The sequence below is a fragment of the Aythya fuligula genome, chromosome 14 (genome assembly GCF_009819795.1).
Source record: "Aythya fuligula isolate bAytFul2 chromosome 14, bAytFul2.pri, whole genome shotgun sequence".
Lineage (NCBI taxonomy): Eukaryota > Metazoa > Chordata > Aves > Anseriformes > Anatidae > Aythya > Aythya fuligula.
Genome location: NC_045572.1, coordinates 3,805,475 through 3,820,084, shown reverse-complemented (window position 1 = coordinate 3,820,084; position 14,610 = coordinate 3,805,475). Strand labels below are relative to the sequence as shown.

Here is a 14,610-nt window from a genome sequence, read left to right as displayed (position 1 = left end):
AGTCTTAAATCACCCAAGTTTTCAGTTTTCCTAACTCAAAATACCAGGCAAGTAACTTCAAAAATACATTAAATTTCCATGATACCTAGTCAGAATTAAAAGAAAAAAAAAAAAAAAAAAAAAAAAAAAAAGGGGGGGGGGGGAAATGATAGAACTGTTCAGACGCATCTATTTCCATTACTAAGTGCTAGCCCAGTACTTTGTAGGACAACCTAGCCAGGAGAAATACCCATAAAGAAGTTTACTAGTTTGCCCCCTAACTGCAAGTCAGTATCCTATCAACGTAGGCAGATGCTTGTCTAGTCTGTTCTGTAACAACAGTCATGGTGAGGATTTCGCAGCCTCCTCAGATAAAATATTTCAGTCCTTGACTATCATTTGAAACAGATTTTTTTTTCCCCTCTAATTTCTAACGTCAGTCTCACTTGGTGAAACTGATCCAAGCCCCGAGGAAGTCCTAAATGAGAGCAGGGTTGTACAAGGTGCACATGAAGCTGTGGCAACTGTTGAAAAGAGCAACTAACCTTTCTGGGCTGGAATTCCTGCCTGGCAATGAGAAAGCAGAAGGATGAGAAGTTCTGAGGAGGAAAAGCCCTTTGGAAAAGAACCTCAAATCTAATACAATTAGAATTTAAAGCTTGTTGAAGAGCTAGCTAGCAACTGGGGAGCTCAGTTAATAGTTTGTATATGGCTACATTTTGCATGCAGTTACCATGACTTTGCCTCTGTATGTCATGGCACTATAAAGAGAAGACAACATTGTCCTGGAAGCAAGCTTGAACTGTAACACACACGAAAGATGGAGGGTGAAACAAAGGAACAAACACACACACAAAACAAAACAAAACCAAAAGTCTGTCTCCACTAACAGAGAAAGAAGCTATTCTCTGCTAATAGAACTGTGCAAATTCATCTTGCAAGGTCTTGAATAACACATATACAACAGACATAGAGATTTCCATCTATAAATTGCAAAAAAAGCCTCCAAGATACAGCATATTCAGGTTTCCCAATGATAAGCTTGCCATGGAGCCACTGCATTCTCTGCACTGTTTTCTTGAAACATGATTAATGGATTGAGTCATATGAGAACACTGAAATAGTCCTTACCAGGTTTGTTTCAGGCATAAGAGCAGCTCTTGATATTCCAAAGCTTCAGCTTTAGTCAATACATAACTTTAGAGGTGGTGAGGAAATGGAAACCAAGAAGACACGGAATATGCCATTCAGATTTCAGTGCTCCTACCCATCTAGGAGAAGCAGACATGCTCCCGCATTACACCACTGGTCACCCTGCATACATCTACCCCGCTCACCGCTTCTTGGAAGATTTCAGTCTTGCAGGATTTTAAAGAGAATTGCTGAACTGGGCGCTCATTATTCTACTGAACCTGAGCCTGGGTAATTGAATATGGTCCCGTCACATGCTAAAAGGAATCGGTGGGCAGGTCACCTAACTTCCACATAGTTCAAACATAATATAGCTATGTTAGTTATTTTAGAATACTCTTAACCATGGTCAGAGTAATCACAAAGGGAAAAGATAGCTTCTATAATAAAGCTGTTTATCTGAAATTAAAAATTGGATTAATATTTTCCCCTCGTACACTACCGGAACCTCATCCAACTTCTATCACCTTCCAAAACACGTTCTAATTGAAATATTTTCATTTAAAAAAAAAAAAAAAAGCATAAGGCACACAAACCTAAAGACAGGCATCTTTCCACAAAATTGATACATTTCAGACAGAAAATTCAATTCACAAACAAATATACAACAGCAGGTCAGGAAGGAAAGCACAGCTGTTAAACTGGGTAGGTGAAGACTAACCAGCAGACTTTTGTCCACTGCTAAGAGGCAGCAGACCTAGATCCTAATCTACAGGACCATAACAGCCCTTTTTCTAATTGGAGAATGAACCCATTTTTCAGTGCATTAACTAATTCTGCATCTTTGCTTTCATTGTTTAAAAAGAAAAAAAAAAGTGTAGTTTCTATGTTACAGAAAGCTATTACAGTTTTACCATGTGAGCAAACAGATACGTTAAATAACTGCTAAGTAGAGAAGATGAATAATAGCTCTACGGACTTCCACAGTAATCGAAGTGGAAATAAACATTCATTTATAACATGTCGCTTTTACCTATAATCTGCCAGTAATAGACTCAAACAAGATTCCATACACAATGGAAGAAATGGCAGCAAGTATTCATACAACTTCTGACAAGAAGATAATTAGTCAACAACAAACATTAAACTAGACCTGCAAAACTTCCCATCAATGTCATGGCTGAGAGTGGGGCAAGGAAGAAAGGTGGAGAGGAGAAACAAGAGTACCATCCAGCCAAGAAGATTGCTTTTAGGGTCACGGCATAAACTTGATAAATTCACCAGCCAACACAGAAAGCATTATTTTAAACAATACAGTGTTGCCTACCATGACTTCTAACATAGGTGGACCTGTTCTTAATAAATCCAGGGATCTATAAATCAAACTGCTGATGGACTGAGTGAACCAAGTCACATCACCCTTGCTCGAGGAGCCTGCAATGCAGCTGCACCATCAGTAAGCTTACAGCAGGCAAGTGAGGTGAGAAGACCTCAGCAAGGCAAATTCTTGATCCACACTACACTAACTGGGCCCAGAACACAAAGCACAATGGCCATACTTCTTCCAGCCTGCCATACTTGCAAATTGGATTTTTTGTGGGTTTTGTGTTGTTTTTTTTGTTTGTTTGTTTGTTTTCAAGCAAGACAAGACAGAGTAACACACAGGTGCTCTTTTACTACCATGAGAGTCCATGGTTTTCCTTTCATTTGCACCACCTGAATGGTATATAGCAATCTTAATCCAAGTAAGAAGTATTACTGCTTTAACCTCCGCCATTCCTCGTGCAATGTGTGCTGCCAGGCCCCATCTTTTTTTTCCTGTTCATTAAGCAAGAAAAGCACTTTGAAACAATGGAAACTTGCCTCCCTACCCAGTAAAAAAAAAAAGTAGCTTGCATAAGCAAGGTTTGATACAGAGTCACTGCAGTCATTGAGACATCCATTAACTTCAACTGCCACAAATTCCAGCTTATATATAAGTGTTTGTTGCTGCTTATTTGGAAAATAAAACTTGTTAGCTATAAATGATAGTGGGCCATAATACTAGCACAACAGAACCTAAGTACTAAACAGCATTTCATTAGCAAAATTAAAGTGACATCTAATCATCTTTTAAGTTTCCTTCTTTAAAAGGCATCAATTAATTTAAACTGCAAATGGATGACAGTGGGAAATCACGTTATAGCAGAGCTTGCCTTAAGCAGGTGATCCTTCCTCACACACAGGCATCTGAGGACGAACAGGACAGTAATGACTGTTTATGGGATCAGATCATGAAATTCAGACCTAGCTATTCCAGGCTGTATTGCCTTCCTATCTTTGCAAATTTAAAGAAAATCTGGCTCTACAATTTCTAGGGATATGTTATTTGTTTTCTTGGAAATTGACTCAAGATTTTTAAAATACTGACCAGGTTTCAGCTTCAGTGGGGCTAATCCAGTCTAAGTATACAAAGGATTTATAACACCTCCTCCTAGGGGTCAGGTGATTTTCAATATTCAGAAACAGTCAGGTATCTAGGGCTTGATAGAAAACCTTTGGCAAACAAAGGCAGTACACAGCAGCAAGCATGACAACTTTTGAGGAGTTCTAAACCCCACACCTCGTATCACTTCTCCTCCGTAGAAAAGAAGGGAATTAATAAGTATTGTTGTTGTCTCCTTAGAATGGCACCAGAGGGAAAAAGGGAATCATCGTCTACATTGGAAGTATCAACAGCATCTGAGTTCTGACCTCCCCCCAGAAGACTGCTGAGGTGATGAGGATGTTCTCCCTACAGTTCTCACTACCCCTTGTGCAAAGAGGAAGGGCCAACTAGAAGCTGGCCTTAAGCCAGCTGGGGTACATTTATAAATTTTCACCTTGTAACATAAGCTAACATCAAGATCTCCAAAACTGGCAGTGTATAAACACCCCAGTACTTACCCAGCCAATGCAAGTGATGGGTAGAGAAAGAATATGAGGAAATGCTTAAGCTACTGTGTAAAAGAATGATCTATTAAGGGCTTGTATTTCAGACCTTTTGAGAAACACAGGGGGAAGTGATTACTGCTCCTTTAAAGGAACAATGCAGGAAAAAGAAAGGCAATATAAGCCTGGAGGTAGCTGCCAGCTGAACTAGAGGAACCTATGGAGGCCCCTAGGACTGCTGGAAAGATAGAAGAAGGGTTACCGTTAGGTAATTAGAGCTTCAACTGAAGAATAAATACTCCACAGGCAATCCACCGGTTCTTCTCACCTCTCACCACTTCTCTCCAGCTGTGACAGCTGCTTGTGAAAGTGAAAGGGAAGGGCTCTCTAATTCAACTCATTAGCTGGTAATCCTCACTGGTGGTGCAACAAGGAGCACGGTACCAGGAGGAGCCGCCAGCCCCTCTGTCACCCCCAGGAGCTCACTTTCAGAACAGAAATGGAGCCAAGGGCCCCGAATACCAGTTTGAAAGAGAAAATACACATCCCACAGCAGCTGACGCAATATTCAGGTCACATTTTTCTGCACTTGTCTCCTCCTCCCTCCTCTTCATGCCCCAAAGGGGGAGAGATGGCTGTTGTGTAGCCACGCTCCAGCTGCAGGAGGTGGCACCTTTCTCCAAAGTGATCCCAGAAACAGGAGGAAGAGAATGCTGACAGTCATCTACTGTGAATTCACTACCACAGCTTTTTTTTTTTTTTCATGACAGTAAGCTAATTTACCAACAGGAAGCATGCTGGTTATCAATGTCATGATCTGAAAGGGACTTTTTCTCTCCTTTGCCCATCCACGATGAAACAAAGTACCATGAAGAGATTTCCACCCTCCAGTGGGCCTATTTTAGAAGGAATACTGAAATAATTGTGACTTTGATTCCCTAAAAAAATACTTGAGTGAGTTCTGCTGCACGGTGAGTCACTTAAGCATGGTCCTGAACAGTTATGCAGTTTTCTGCAAAGGTATGTTCTGTGCAATTTCACTCACATCATTTCTCAGCCCCAACTAGGTTCCACAGAAGGAAGGAGATGACAACGTTGTGGATTTCAGTCTGCAGCCCTTAGCAAGCAGGAAAGCTGAAAGAAAGGCAACCATACAGCTTATTCTATATTCTGCAGCAGGGGCCACTGGTGTCAGCTAAGATTTGCACTGGAATATTATGTACTTGGGTAGTGGTTAACAGAGCTGTGACCTCCAAACTCAGCACTGCACTGGAGACTCTCAGGCTGCTCCATGCCCACAACAAGGAGCTGGAGGGAAAGGAAGGAGAAGACTTAGGTTAGTCTGTGCTGGGAGACCACTAAAGCCAGCTCGCTTTCAGCAAAAAAAGGTTTAGTTCCTGTTGTGACCTATCTTATACACAAATCTTAGTTACTTTGATGCTTTATACTGATGATTAGTAATAATCTGCCTTACTGTCTACTTCTCATACATACCGCTTGGAAAGACTAAACCACTAAACATAGACCATTTATTTCAGGTGCCTTATCTAAAATTCCTAGATTCAGATTTCTTTTTCTCAAGGATTTTCAACAGACACAGAAGCATGATCAACTCCAGAGGGACATTAAGAAACAATCATAAAGGCAGAAGGCCTACAGGAAATTCTGAGTATCTTATGTGTACCCACTCATCTCTACAGTCGACTTTCTTCAAAAATCTGGTCTCTACTGCTTCATTTCCAGCTTCCCTGAACAGCTTGCCAATGTTCCTTAGCTGATATTTAGGCCACGCTACCCTAAGAGAAGTAACCGATCAAACCCGTGCACCACACACATCATCTGTATCCTAACTGCTGGCAGACCTTCACGTGTCACATGAATGCTCCGGGATTATTAAAATTAGAGATCCACTTTCATGGTACCAGTGTGTTTACTTACAGGAATACAAAAACTATCATGTTTCAACTCACTCAAATATTTAGACAAGTCTTGGTTTATATAAGAAATTTCCCTGTGATTGGAAGCAATCTGCCCAAACCATTATTTTTCCTGTGTGATTCAGTAACAATGCCTTTGATTTTGGTACCCAGTCAGCTACACTGAAGTGGAAGAGAAAACTATTTCCCCATCCCTGTATGGACTTAAATTTTTTTTCAGGTTTTCATGCAACACTGGTATACAATCTCTCTATCATAAAAAAAAAAAAAAAAAAAAAAAAAAAAAAAAAAAAAAAAAAACTGGCAATTATAAAAACATTTTCTGTGTCAAAACTATGTGGAAAAAAAAAGTTACAAAAAATGCCTAGAAAAGAAAACACCCCTGAAGAGAAAATTCTGCATTACTGACCGTACTCTTGCCAACTCCAGATGGGCAATGATTTTCTGGATGGCCCTAAGCAAAAAAACAAAACCAGATGCACCAAGAACCTGCATACACGTACACTTAAACCCGCCCTCTGTGTAAATATGAACTAACATGAGAAATTATTTTCTCTAAAAGCCTAATTATTCAGAAATGGTGCTCACTAAGGGAGGTATCTACAGATGACAGCAGGACTAGGCAAACAGCATGCACTGATGGACACCTTTAATGAAATTTGGTTTGGATTTTTTTTTTTATATTCAGTATACTTACATTAAACTGCATAGCACTTGTTATAATTTGGTTCAAAAATTAATTTAACGTAGCAAGCATGAAATGCTTCATATTCCTTTCTAGAAAGTACACAGTTTATTTACCATAATGCATTCAATATTTACGAATGCTACTTTATTTCAATTGCTACAAAGCCAATGCCTCATTTTTCCCCCAGAATCTGATTCCAGCATAGTATTTCCTAGTACTTTGGCAAGGCACATGCAGCAAGTAAAGCGAGCTTTATTTTCAAGATAAAGAATCTTTCCTCTAGTGTCACTGTTATATTTCATAATTAAGTATTCTGCCTTTCTAAATACCTGATTTTATTTTTTTGCTTGAAAAAGGTATTTGCTACCTTTTTAGTATGTCATACAATGGTGGAGCACAAGACTGTGATAACTCTTATTTCAGAGTAGATAGCTGTATTTTAAAGAGAGATTAGAAAAGCCACTAGACAAACTATACTTGCAAAACGTTTTGGAAAAAGCTTTTACTTATATTTAATAGAATATGTTATGCTTTACTATTTTTACATGTGTTTACACATAAACCCTATCCTACTACGGAACAATGACTTCAGAACAGAATTCCTATAGCTTCCATGCATTTATATATGCCTTTTTAAACTTCATATTTCCATGACATAGTCTACATGTAGTACTGTACAGACCGTTCAAAACCACAATTCAAACAGCACCAACATTGTTAACTTCTTCAGCTTAGGAAAAATGACTTTCCTAAGCATTTTTCCCAATAAGTATATACACAGAGATTCTTACAGAGCTAACCATGGAAGCACACACATGGAGACGGCTGTTTGCCTTGCTACCCACACGCAGTGATGTCCATCATGGCTCGCAGTCTCCAGGTGCTGTGCTACATGCTGGGAGGCCTCACCTCATACCTGCACTAGAAGCTTCTCTGGGTCTCGCAGGCTCTGGTTCAAAAAACAAACACTAGCTGATGTCCCTGAGCCTACAGAAGGCTCACATGAACACAGATAAGCCGGAGAGGATGGTTCTATACTTATCCCTTGCCACTTTCCCCAGGAAGCAGCACACCAGCAGAAGCCCTGACTCCACTCCTCACGTGTGCAGCTGTGGTGCCCGGGTGGTCGGCTGTGGGTACAGCACTGGCTTTCAACTGCTGCCTCTCACCTACGTCACATCAGACCGTCCACAAGGATTTTACATACAGGTGGTGTTTCCTTACTTTTAAGAAGTCTTTCAGTGATATGTTCATTAACTATTGTGATAGGCTCGCATATGCCTGCAAATGATTGCTCGTGCTTTCCTTGCCTGTGTGGTCTGAAAAACAACAGATAAATCTGGAGACTTCAGACGAGCTGAAAGCACTGAAAGGGAGCTACAATATACCTGAAGCTCATACGAAAATCCTCCAAGAGCAACCACGGGTGCATTCTAGACAATTATAATACACATTTGTAAATCTAAAGGGTTACAGTTTCTGTTTTGGCTAACTGTACACATTTATATACCAAAGAAGTCCCTGAAGAACAAAACTGGAATGAAGAATATTACCCAGAAACAAAAAGGGTAATACCTTGTTCTTAATTTCCCCATAGCACCCAGCTGGCATTCATAGATTAAAATGAGAAGACAAAGACACAAACACAACACAAACTGAAAAATTCACCCCAAAGCCAAAAATCCCCTGCCTCATTGCAACTTTGCTTTCCATTAACCAGACAACAAAATACACATTCTACAAAGCCTGCTTCTGACTTAAAGACATGTGACTTAAGATCAGTTTTTTCCTAAACTATTACCCAGAATGTGTTTGAATACTGCCACTGGCATAAGGCAGTGGGTGCATCCCGCATCTACTCACAACTTGCTCAGCTAACCCTAAATTTATAATCCAATGTTGCATGGCTTGTTGCTAAAACCTTGTAATTACATTCCTATATGGAAGACTACTAGGTTATTAGTGCTCCTCAATAAACATCAAAGGAGATAATTTATTACAATTTGGCAATGACTGTCAATAAATTCAACCCAAAGTAACCTATTTTAAAAGATAATAATAATAAAAAAATAGTAATATCTAAGCTTAATATGCTTCCTGCTTATCCGTAAAGTCTATTTGATAATATGGAGTTAGTCAGCTAGGTGGATTTAAAACAATGTATTTGGAAGTTGAACAGCATTATGAGATCCCAGTGCAGACCAATAATTGTGAAGCAAAATTCAGCTAACAGGGGATGCCCCAGCGCATCTTTTAAATCCGTATGTGGATTAGGTGAGACTTTTTAGCAGAAAACATTTTATTTTAGAATATCCTTGCTGTAGCAGCTCAGCTAAATGAAACCTGTGACTCTGAATAAGGATCAGAACATGGGGTTCTTTAAGGCTACGGGAACAACCAGGACACAAGTTTGGTCCGTTCTGTGGCTGGAGCAGTCAGACACAGGCAGAGTCATTTCATACCCTACCTCCTACATAAAGTACAAGCACAGAGTACACGGGCTGTTTTGTGCGGTAAGAAATGAGCGAGATGAGTCACTCGCTACCAGTTGGTGAGAAGTCTCTGGATGTGACACCGCGGGTCACAACGTATGGACCAGTCCTGCATATGTTTAGTATCATCAAAACTACCTTTTCTATTGCAGCACTACAAACACAATATGAAACCATTCTTCCTGATAAATACCTTGTGAAATTGTAAGTAAAATATAGTTTAACAGCCTGGGGAAAAATAATGCCATTTTCATTACATACTGACCTTCTGAAAACAGAAGTCAGAACTAAAATATTCTGATCAGTTTAGTAGAAATTGATTTAATTTATATTCTCAGGATGTATTTACTTCTATGCACACTATGGATTAAAAAAGAAAAAGCAAAAAGCAGACTTTTTAGAAGTACCTATTTACATAATAATTTTCTTTTACTGAAACTACCATTCCAATAAGCGTTTGGTCTTATCTTTAAGCACGGACTTTAGTGGTGCTGCTCCTTCTGCCAAAAATGTTAAGGATTGAGGGATTAAATTCACAGTAAACAGCAAACAAACACAAAACAGCTTTTCAAACATCGGCATATTGACTTGAGTGGTCTAACAGTGGCTTGAGCTTTGTCTCCATTTAATATGACCTTCGGTTTAGTTTGACCTCTCAGGCAAGAAAGTCTAGACATTGACCTTGATTGAACTGAATGAACATTTTCCCTTTCCTATGCCGTTCTAAGTAATTTAGGCACAAGATCATTGATCCAGCTTACACCATGACTTACTCTAACAGTAATATTCTGCACAAGAAATATCCTTTACTGCAGAAACCGAAATGACAGTATTTGACGGGAATATGCCAGAGCCATGACCATAATATATCACAAGATGATATACGTTGCTGTTTTTCCCAGAAATAAAAATGTTCTTTAAAAAGGCACAGAAACTTGACTATAAGCCCCCTCAAATCAATGTTCCTACCACTATTAATCTGTGTGACCTAACAAGAGCAAGTACCTCCTCTGTTTTCTCAAGCAGTTCTTTGACTTTTAGTGCAAAATATTGAAAATATAGTTCAAGTCAATTAAAGGAAAAACATCACTAGTGATGTTCATGTGTTAATTTTTCCCAAGCTACATAAACAGTTGAAATCTTAGTAACACAGAAGCATGATAATTTTACTTTCATTATCCACATTAGAAATAAGCACCCAAAGAATTTAAAGATTATTGCTTTCATATGAACAGTATTAAGAAAGAAATGTTTTAAAATAAGCAGAATAAAAATTCAAACATGATCCAGATCAAAACTTCTTTTATTATTCTTATTATTTGAATGATGTGCTGAACATGTGATAACATTTGAAAAAAAATACTGCCGTGAGTTCTTGGATGATGTTGCTAGGACAGTAAGAAGCCACAGCTAAAAAACTTTTTCTCTCAAACTGATTTAAAGCCCAGAACTCCCAGCTGGCTTCCTGCATACACGACCACGTAAATCTGCACAAGATACGAATACTTCTCATTTATTACTCAGAGACCAGAAAGCTCAACATAAGGGCCGAGCTAAATTCATCTTTAACCTGGTTAGTGATTTGCCGATACACAGGAAAATAATGCACAAATGCATTGTTTGCACACATTTTAAGCCTTGCCAATGCAATACCGTCTACCTTCAGACCGTCAGCCCCTTGTAAAAATCCACTTTCCCTGGCCCTTTACATAAGCTCCTTTGCAAAACACCTGCCATCATGAGACACAGCAGAGATTCGCCCTCCTATCACATCGGGATGAACTGAATTCTAATACAAACATCTTGAAGACAGAATCACCTCTGCCTGCATTCTTCTGAAGTTTGAAGGAAAACTTTCAGACCGCACAACCAAGGCGGACTATTACGCTTGCATGCAGTAACCTCATTAACAGGTGCTACCACTTCTTCGCCAACTCTGCCCGTAACATGCAAGGACTGCGCTTCGGAGCCACACGAGCTGCCAGACAGCGTGCCATGAAGTGCTCCAGGAGGCTGTTAGATAACTACACATGCTTATTGACAGCTGGTATTCCGTAACGGTTCAGGCAAGCCTTATTTCCTCAGATTGCTGCATTACTGCTACTTCTAGGCTTCGCGTCTCAAAAACGCACGCGTTTTGAATTTCCTCGATCTCACACACTATTTCTCCCACACGCCTAAACCTGCGATCACCACAAATCCTCCAATTCCACGCTCCCGCACTTCAGTTCCGCTACTATACCTGCGTGCTCCGCGTCAGCGAGGTTCGGTCCATCTCCACAAGGACAAAGCACACACCTCACCCCCGGACACACGCACACGCACACGCCGGGGCTGCAGGCAGCAGGCAGGCAGGCAGCAGGCAGACAATGCCCGGCTCAGCGCCCCGAGCAGGACGGCTCGCTCAGCACCGCGGCGAGGCGAAGCCGCCCGCCACGGACAGCGGCGCGTCCACACGGGGCCATCCTGACACCGAGAGCGGCGGGCGGGGGGCCGCGGAGTTGGGAGCTCCGCCGGCAGCCTCGCAGGTGCCTCGCCGGGGGCTCCCCGGGGTGCGGGGTCGGTGCCGGGCTCGGCCCCTCGGCGGGCGGCTGCCTGCCGCCGTCCTTCGCTGCCAGCCCGCGGCACTGATGCAGAGCAGCGGTTTGGGTGGGTTTTGTTGGTTGTTGTTTTTTTTTTTTTTTTTTTTTTTTTTTAATTCCCTTTCGGAATACAAATGCACGGCGGCTGGAGCGGCGCTGGGGGCTGAGGCAGAGCCGTGCGTGCTCCGAGCACGGCTGGAAGCGGGGGAAATAACGGGTTGGGGGGGGGGGTACGGACAGCGGCGGGAGGAGGCGAGCCGGCGGCCGGGAGCTCCGCGGAGCGGGGCGAGCGCTCGGCGGCGGCCCAGGAGGGCGAGGAAGGGGCCGGGAGCGGCGGCAGCGGCGGCAGCAGCCCCGGGTGCCCCCGGGCAGCGCCGCGGGGAGGGAGCGGGGGAGAGAGAGCGAGCAGCGGGGAACGGAGCATTACCGGCGGCAGCAGGAGCAGCCCGACAGCCTCGCAGCGTCGCTGGGAGAGAACTTCGCGCCGGTGCGGCGGATTCCTTCACTGCCGAGGGACACCCCCCGCCTGCTCTGCCTTCCCTGCCTTCCCTCCTTCCCTCCCCTCCCGTCCCGTCCCTCCCCCCGAGGAGCGGCGCAGCGGCAGCAGCCCCAGCCCCAGCCCCAGCCGCCGCCCCCCGGCTCAGCGCGGAGGAGCCGCGGCGGAGGGCGGGAGCGCGTCCCCCGCCAGCCCGGCCGCCCGCCCGCCCCGCCGGCCGCCCCCCTCAGCCGCCGCCGCCGCCGGCCGCGCCGTGCCCGCAGCCCCGCCGGCCGCACGCGCCGCGGCCGCCAGCCAATCCCCGCGCCCGGCGCCCGCAGCGCCCCCCTGCCGGGCGGTCGGGGCCGCTGGGCTGAGGGGGGGCGCCCCCCGCTCCCCCCCGCGGCCCTGAGGGGAAGGCGGCGGCGGGCGGCGGGCGAGGCCGGGCCGCGGGCAGGGCCCGCCGGGCTTCGCGCCGCGGTGCGTGGTGCCCGCGCACCGGGTCTGTCCTTGTCCGCCGCGGAGCCGCAATGAATTGTTAAAAACTCGTCGCGCGAATAAAAAGCTGTGACAAAAATCGCCTCCCTCTTTTCTGCCCCGAGTTAGAGGTGTTTGGGCAAACTGTCGGGCAGTTGTTGACTAAGGGAAGGGTTCTGCCGTCACCTTCCCCTCAGTGAAGAAGCCACAGCTTACCCCCGGCCTCCGTTCCTCGCACAACACCCATCCTGTGCGGCGATACCTCAATACCACACGGAACAGTTTATCTCTTCTGTAATGCACAGTTAAGAGTTGGCTCACACCTAGTCTTAAATTTTCCCCTCCCCTTGTGCTACAGATCAGTGAAAGCACCAATGGCACCTAAAAAGGAGCACCAAAGCAACGTCGATTAGAAGACTAGAGAACGGCAAATGGCTAGGCACAAGCTGGTGTCAACTATAAAACTTAGTGGCAAGGTCAGGAGGAAAGTAGCAACTTAAGTCTGTCATGATACACAAAAACTGCAGTAAAAGGAACCATAGAGATGGGTAATGCACAGCAGCAGGGCCTTCTCTATCTGCTGGCAAAACGTAACAATCTTCATGTCTATATTCCATAAAACAGAAAACCTGTGTTGAGAAATTAAGTAAACAAGACCACATTGGATTACTTGTAGCTGGGAAAAGCATACTGTAAATGTCTGATTAGAATGAAACTACAGCAGACTTAATTTCCTGACTGCAGCTATAGTTTTGTAATTGTCAACAAAGAGCAGGAGTTTTAAGGGGCAATCCAGAAATCAGCAGGGAAGTATCTCTCAGCTTTTCAAGGTTAATTGAGAAGAGGGGATAGTGGAGCATACTAGTAGAGCTTGGTAAATTGCATGCAATGCTGTAGCTTGAGGACTGCATTTATTCACAGAGGTGAAGAACATCCACGTAGCCACAACTTCTCCTGGTCTCATCTTTTTCTATGGCATTTCACAGATTTCAAGATTTGTCCTTGTCTGAAATGCTGCAGACTACATTTGAACGTAATATGCACAGTGAATATGCACGATTCTGCAGAGAGACTTTCACATAGAAATACTGTGATAGTCATTTTACTGGAAATAATATCTCTGCTTGAAAATAAACTAGACTGCAAAAATGAATGTTAGAGATGTATTAAAAAGATGGTTGCCGCTAAGTAATGACTTGTCCCTGTCAGGATGAAAAACTGAGAATTACGCTTAGATGGGAAACAAATCTTGTCAAACTACATTTTGATGCAACGCAGGTTCTAGTGGAAAAAAAGGTAATGGAATGTCAGTAAGAGCAGCCCATAAAGCATGTGCCTTGATCCTTATGATGATTAAACAGAAATTAGCAAAAAGCCAAGTACACTTAGCCCATGCAATCTAAAGATATTTGTAAATCTTCCTCTTGTAGGAGGAGTGTTTCTAGCAGTGATACAGAGAATGTTTCAAAGCTACTTGATGTCTTTATCAGCAATTTGAGAGAGAACAAATGGCTGATTAAACGCCATGCAACAAAGATTTGTTGATGGTCAATTATGATGGATATAGGTTAATGGCAGAGACCAATCTAGACGCCTTGGTAAGGTGGCCTCATTTGTTCAACAGAAATGTTGAAGTCAAGGTCAGGTATCTAGTAAAAAAGAATGAGGTTTACATTTCAAGTTGGGTGATTGTTTCCTGGAAGACGGTTTACAGAAAACAGCGTTAGTTTGTCCTGATGAATAACTGAATGCATGCTCCCACTGTTACACTTTTGTAAAAATGACAGGTGTGAGTGAAAGGGTAGTTGAGAGAATAACAAAGCAAAAATAAACAAAAATTACACATCTAGGCATTATTAGAAAGACCAGTGCAGGAACACTGGCTTCAGGTCCACAGTTAGGCTAAATGATATCCATGTAAAAATGATAATTTCTGAGA

General features: G+C 43.1%; 1 protein-coding gene across 2 annotated transcripts in view; it reads right to left on the bottom strand.

Moving 5' to 3' along the window:
* TENM2 (teneurin transmembrane protein 2) overlaps positions 1 to 14,610 on the bottom strand; it is an 895,032-nt gene that overhangs the window by 665,332 nt on the left and 215,090 nt on the right. Inside the window, exon 1 of one of the 2 annotated variants that reach the window (XM_032196710.1) lies at positions 12,147 to 12,234. The exons of the other annotated variant lie outside the window; for it this stretch is intronic. The gene's annotated coding sequence lies outside the window, so the exon portion shown is untranslated. Of the gene's footprint in view, positions 1 to 12,146; positions 12,235 to 14,610 lie in introns of those variants that run through there. 2 annotated transcript variants of the gene reach the window in all.